This window comes from Taeniopygia guttata, chromosome 5, assembly GCF_048771995.1.
Source record: "Taeniopygia guttata chromosome 5, bTaeGut7.mat, whole genome shotgun sequence".
In the NCBI taxonomy this organism is placed as follows: domain Eukaryota; kingdom Metazoa; phylum Chordata; class Aves; order Passeriformes; family Estrildidae; genus Taeniopygia; species Taeniopygia guttata.
In genome coordinates, this window is record NC_133030.1 from 52,153,494 (window position 1) to 52,160,525 (window position 7,032).

Below are 7,032 nucleotides of genomic sequence, written 5' to 3' on the forward strand. Positions count from 1 at the left end.
AGCTAAACCATACTTCAGACATGTTGGATTAGACTTCAAAATTGGATGAAATAATGGCTTTAAAAAGTAGGCTACAACAAGGACAAGTGTAAAGTCAGGTTTAGGAATACTGACCTGGAGTAAGGTATGACATGTTGTGGCAAAATGCAAACAGTATATACAAAAAAGTGTCATCTACAAGGCACACAAGTAATGTACAAGCAAATATTGTTGTGTCCAGTCGTCCTCTCAGCTGAAAAGATGTAAAGGCATTGAAGAGACTGTGGAACAGGGCAGTAAAAAACAGTGGAGAGTCAGAAAAGGACATTACAAAGCAGAATGGAATCACCTGTTCACAACCTGTTTGCTACCACGCAAAAAAATATTGAGCCGGAAAATATTAACTCTAAATTTTGTTATCTAAAGAGATGGTTGGAAATTCCTAAGAGCAGGTCAGATATAGATGACAAGTCCAGTTTAGGAACAGTTCATTCTGTTCTGGGATACAAAGAGAGATCTAAGCATTTTAGTTCTCTTTCCAACTTATTTCATAAAATATACATTAACATTCTATTACAGTTATGTTAGAAAGTACTTAAATGGGAATATTCATCCATCTAAAATCATATTCACAGGAATCCCTTTATGGAATTATTTTCATGGATACCCTGACAAATAAGACCCTGTGTCTTTCCTGAGAAGCAATATTCCTGTTGGGTTCCCTGGAAAACAAAGGACTGGACTATTCAGAAGCCAATATAACTGGAAAAGGAATAGCCAGACTTGTTGCAGAAAATTAGCTGCAGGCATACATTTTCACTAAAGCTGCAGAGAGTTGTCTCTGAGAAATTTATCATTCTAAATTACCATGGGGCCTACATAGGAAATAAATCTTCGCAGATATCCACTTGGAACAGGAAAGGAAAAAAAAAAAATTAAAATAGAGTCAGCTGTCCTGTTCCAGGATGCAATTTAGCATTTTTTCTTGTATAGACTTCAGTAAAGATTTTGCTTGTAATGGATAGTGGATGACGGCAGATATTTTACAGTTTGTTACTGGGGGTTTTATTTTACTCTGGTTTTTATGGTGTTGGTTTGTTTTTGGTTTTGGTTTGTTTTTTTTTTTTTTCCAAATGGGGTCAGCCAAAATCTCAATATTTTTACCTGAAATTCAAGGATTTGCAAATATTGAACCATAAATGTAAAAAATATTTTAAGTTTTCAGACGTTAGATATTTTTGTTCTACAATGAAATTATCTGCAAAAATCTGTCTTTCTTTAAATGGGTTCATAAAAAAATCTAACTTTCTCCGTTGAAAACATATGCAAAAATTAAGTGCATTTAGCACAATTACAGGGTACAATACTTTTTAATTCATTGCAGCACCATGATTTCTTGACATTTAGAAGTTACAGGTATTGATTATTCACTGGACTTAACTATGTCAACAGTCACAAATCCTTCGCAGAGTGAGTAAAAATAACGATAAAAATTATCTACAAATTATGAATTACAAATTCACTAAGAATTTTAATTGGATTGCAAAATGTATCAAGAAATTAACTGAAAACTGCTTGATTTCTGCCTTGTGTAATCTGGGGAAAGAGACCATGTCAGAATAAATGCCATTGAGGAGTTGTCATCTCTTCCCTTTGATATGTGCCACAAAGTTAATGGTTATTTGGACTACCAAGCACTTACTGGGCTCCTCAGTTTTCTTGTAGCTGGAAAGTAATTCTTTAAATATAAAAGGAGATTAGTTCTCACTTTTTTTTGCAAGTTCCCAGAGCAAAACAGAAGTTTCCTATTGGCAAACACTGCTGATTTGCAAGAAGGGTATAGTCTGGTTGAAGAAATTCTACAATAGGGAAATAAGAACTATCAAAGAACCAGAAAGACTTTCTAGAAGCAAAATGGAAATCCTGGCAATGTCCACTGATACTAAAATGAAAAGGCAGCCCAACATACAAGCTTGGTATTGCTCAGGGATTTGAGGCTGGTGAAAGAACAGAAAATGAATACTCTGCAGATTTCAACCAAAGAATGTTTAGAGGAAACAGATTACTCTTTAAACAAGAACTAATACATCCTGCATTGAATATATACATTCTTAGGAAGAAGAAAAAGTGCAGTACCAAGAAAGAGAAGTGAAAGGTAAAAACAATTAAAGAGAAAAATAGATTTGGAAAAGAAAATGTGAAGGGGAAGAATTTCAGGATGTTTTTGTGACCAGAGCAATAACAGCACAGATCTGGTTTTAATATTATGTAACATCTAAATCATGTCAAAATATGTCTACTAATGATCAACTACTGTAATGACATAAACTTTGCATTTATTTGGAATCTGTTGCAAATGCCAGCACGTTCCACCTGCTTGCCACCATGGTGACATAAAATATTGCAGAATATCTGAATTTAAAATCTCCCCCTGTTCATTTCCAGCTGCAGTTCAATCTGACATTCAAGACATTCTTCAAAAGGGACCTCACCAAATGAGATGCCACTTTCTTTTCTGTATAATATTTGGTGAATGGATCTTTACTTGAAAACTCTTGATCTCAGTTCACAAGAATACTTTCTGAGGGACCTGTGGCAGGTCATTCTGAAGGCCAGTTCTCAAGTTTCAGGTCTTGGTTCTTCCACAATTCAGGTCAGTTCAGAATTATTTTTTTTTCAGCTTCTTTCTTGTCTTTTAACATTACCTCCTCTTTCTGGAAAAAAGAATTATTAGAATATATGTGAGGTCCTTAATGCTCAAGAACTTGAGAATGGTTAAGAGAAATATCAAAATCTCCCAACTGGGTTTGAAGTTCAAAGATGTAAGGCTTGGAAAAGTGCTCTAATTATGGTGAAATTTCTAACACTTGATCAGTATGTTTGAGTTAGAACAACTTTTTTTAATCTCATAAAAAATTAAACTTCCTTACTCCATGGACAGTTTATGGTAAATAATGTTTTTCAAGGTTAGCAAAAAGCTTCTATTTAACTGCTACAGCAACAGTGTCTCTATAAGTCAGTCCAATGAGCAATTAAAATTTTTCTATGTCTCTAGGTTTGGTAGAGAAATGTCCATTAACAGCCACCAAACACTGCTAAAATGCAAGTCCACTGCTATCCAATACTAACATCCAATAGTAGAGATGTATTTCATACAGGAAAATCAGAATCAACTTACATGAACGTTTGAAGCAAAAGTCATACCTAATCCACTATAGTGAAATGAATATCAGAGTCAGTGGGTTCCATAAAGAAGAAAGAAAAAAGTAGCTATAAACTCCACAGAAAGTGGAAATGCAGGCATTGTTACACAGACCTCTAATCTCTTGTGCAGCGCTATACGTGGAGAGGAAAAAATGCCTTCCTGACCTCTCCAAGTGATCAATTTATACTCTGAAGACCGAGAGCTGATGTGCATCTATTCCAAATTAAGTGGAATTGAAAGAAGCATGAGGCTAAACATAAAGAAATAACACTGTAGAAATCAGAAAGTACCTTATTCATCAGTACAAGAAGGGATGCTATTCGCTAGCAAAGGAGATATCTTCCTTTTAAAAAATATGCCTGTGCCGATTTTAATATCAAAAGTACCTCAGAACTCTCAGTGAAAATAATCTCTGCAGGTACTGGTCCAAAGCCTACAGAGATCAATAGTAATAACTCCCTCCAGTGCAGTGGACTCTGGATCAGACCCTTTCTCTAGAACAAAGGTTCCCTCCATCATAAGGCTGCAATGTCCCCTTCTTCTATCCCCTTACAGTACACTCAAGCTCTGTTTTGAATCTCACAGAAAAACAACACAGATTAACCTAAGTGGGAGTGACCTTTCAGATGGGGAAAGATATGGAAAATCACACTAACTTTATTCAATGTTAAGATAAGATGTTGCGTGACCTACAAGCCGATGCACTATATGTGATCATCACGCGGTACAATTTTATAGCATCTTTTTTTCTTTTTTCCCAGGTCTACCAAACTTCTGTTATTTCCAAAGTGTTAAAAATACTCAGTTTGCTAATATAAATGATTACAATTGACAGTGCATTGTCAATTTATTGCAAAGCTGATTTAATTAAGAATGCCAAGGGGCATCATTTGGGGCCAGGTATCTGAGCTGCAAATTTTTTTTTGATCTCAACCTTTCCCTATAGGACCGTCCACACTGGCACCAAAGGCTGGAGGGCAAGAGAACAAAGGGAATTTTATGTGTCTGAATTCAAATTCTTTCCCTTTGAAATGAAGCGTCCAGAATGGGCAATAAAACTGTGAAAATGGATTTCTGGCCGCATTTGATGTTAAGCCTTTAGTGTCAAGAGCCAGGTCTTTTTTTCTCTCTCTTTCTTTTAGGTTTTTTTTTTTTTTCTTTCCCTGAATGGTCTTGTGGGGAATTTGTCCTATAAATTATTTCTTGCACTTTGTATGCATACAGTATGGCCTTGTCTGATAGTTAGAACTCAAAAGTAGGCTATTTTGTGTGCATGTGTTTTAATTAACTTGTGTTTCCAGTAAAAGTGCAATAGAAAACAATGTGCTAAAGAGGCTCATTTCATGTAGCTTTTTTTTCCCTATCAACCCATGTGTGAAACCTGAATGTTTATTAAGTACTTGTGTGGAAAGAGTAACTTTCATTCTGGTCTTCCTTTTTCATACTCAGGACTCATAATCCTTTGTATCATCTCTTCCATTCCCGTAGTAGGATATTGCAATGCAATAAGAAAAGCAGAGGATTAGGCCCACTTAGAAGATCATGCAGAGGGATCTATTATAATAATGATTACAACCATTTTATCTTTAATAGCTAGCCACTGATGGAAGGGCAAGGGGGAAAACAAGAGACCGAGAAATGAAAGGAATTTTGGCATATTGAAATGATGTTTTTCCTAAGCTTTGATTGTATATGAAAATTGTTCTTTAAATATTTATTTGTAACAAAACCAGCTGGCAATACCTTATTAAACCTGGCTAAATTAATTTAAATTGTTAAAATTAAGCAGTGTATGCTTCCTGTCTGAAGAAAAACAGTTGTGCACATGCATGGGTATTCATGTGTTGATGCAATTCTCTATCCATTTCTTTGCAGATCATATTTTCATGAAGCAAGATTACAAGGAAATCAACAGTTTTTCTACCCTGGAAAGTATATGTGTTGAAAAGAAAATTTAGTTCCACAAGTACCTGGAGAGTCTTTTACCACGAGTCAGACCCACAGGTTTTCAAACAGAGAAAAATAAATTTTAAAAACATCATGGCCATATGTTAAAAAAACAGGGGGTTCATAAGCTTCATCATCTCTAGGCCTACATTGCTCTTCTTTCAGCACCTCCTTTTTCTTCTGATATCCTTTTCTTGTAGTTTTCTTTCTTCAGGCCTCCCTCAGGCTTCCTGCCATCTATCCAGACTTATTCCCTTTTCCATTGACTCTGGTACATTCTGATCTTTTTTCTTTTGTTTTACACACCACAGTTAGTTCACTTTTCCTCCTTTCTCACATACAGTTTTCCTGTGCCTTTTCTGGTTTATTCCTCTGTCCTTGTCTATGTTGCTAATTCTGTTTTCCATACTTTTAAGAAAGGTTTTCAGCCTGTCATATATATACCCATGCAAAATTGTAGTCAAAAGACTTCCTCAAGAATTCATTTCAATCAGTATCTGAAGCCAAGAGATTTACACTCGCTAACTGATACACCAGTGTCTATCATACCAGAATCAGGGCCAGATTACTTCAAATGAAATTATTTTAAAAATAGATAATTTTGTACTTTCATATTTATTGCTTTACAGAATCACAAAATGGGTTGGGTTGGAAGGAAGCATATTGGGTCATCTGGTGCAGCTTCCCTGCTCAAGCAGTCATCCTAGAGCACGTGGCACAGGATTGCATCCAGAGAGTTCTGGAAAATCACCAGTGAGGGAGACTCCGCAGTCTCTCTGGACATTCTGTTCCAATGCACAGGAAAGGTGTTCTTCCTTGTATTCAGGTGGAATTTCCCAGAATCAGTTTCTGCCCATTGCTTCTTGTCCTATTGCCTGGCACCACCAAGAAAAGCCTGGCTCTGTCTTCTTGGCACTCTCCCTTCAAGTACTCACAGACATTGTTCAGCCAACCCAAGGCTGAACAGCTCCCTCAGCTTTTCCTCATAAAGGAGATGCTCCAGTACCTTAATAATCTTTGCTATCCCCTGCTCACTCACCAGCATCCTTGCTGACCTCTCCTAACCTCAAGTCCTTCATGACTTCTGTGTGGGGCCACAATACTATTCTATGGAAAACATGGTCTATCCTAACACAAAAGGAAAAGTGCAAATATAATTATTAGGCAAACTGTATTTTCTCTGGTCTATGTAGTTCTCAAAGGAATTAATCTAGAGTTACCCCATGTAAGTCCATAGGTGCCCTGAAAAATCATACTTTTGTTGGATTTCAAGGCAGTGTGTTCAAAAATCACATGGTTTGACAAACTATGAGGCAGGACATTTTTGAATGTTTACTATCCTGACTTTGGTTACAGTATTGTATGATACTAGTGAGAGCAATATCTCTCTTTTTTTCCTGGCTGTAAGAATGGAAACAATCTCTCACCTGCATAACATTCATAGGTATGCCTTGAATAATAAGTTGTCAAAGCCTGGAAGGATTAATGTCTTGAGACATTTTGGGATACTTGTGGGAGGGTGTTGAGGTCACACCTTGCCCTGTAAAGCCAGTGAACTGCCCCACACCCCCTAGAGCCAGTATCCCTGCCTGACAGAGCTGCCAATCATTGGCAAAACTCAGGAAATGCCCCACATTCCCTCTCTGGAGTTCCTAACCCAGCTCCTGGGTGGACAAATGACTGGAAGTCCCACCTGGGAGGAGGGCCCATGGAGGCTAAGGGGTATTTAAGGCTGAGCAGGCACTCAGCATCCCTCTTAACCCTGTGTCTTGGAGTTCCTGTCTGAACAGTACTGGAAACCCAGGAACTGGTGACTATTTGTGTGTTTTTCTATATCTTTTCTGTTTCTCTTCTAATTCCTTCTTCTTTGAACATTTTGAGATGTAATTTAAGATCAAATG

The 7,032-nt window shown here is 37.0% G+C and overlaps 1 long non-coding RNA gene across 2 annotated transcripts in view; it reads left to right on the forward strand.

Moving 5' to 3' along the window:
• LOC115495600 (uncharacterized) overlaps positions 1 to 6,095 on the forward strand; it is a 107,619-nt gene extending 101,524 nt beyond the window's left edge. For both annotated transcript variants that reach the window (XR_003960902.4, XR_012056497.1), the window contains exons 2-3: positions 2,425 to 2,632; positions 5,060 to 6,095. This is a non-coding gene — a long non-coding RNA (uncharacterized lncRNA). The remainder of the gene's footprint in view (positions 1 to 2,424; positions 2,633 to 5,059) is intronic.
• Positions 6,096 to 7,032: the final 937 nt, after the last annotated feature.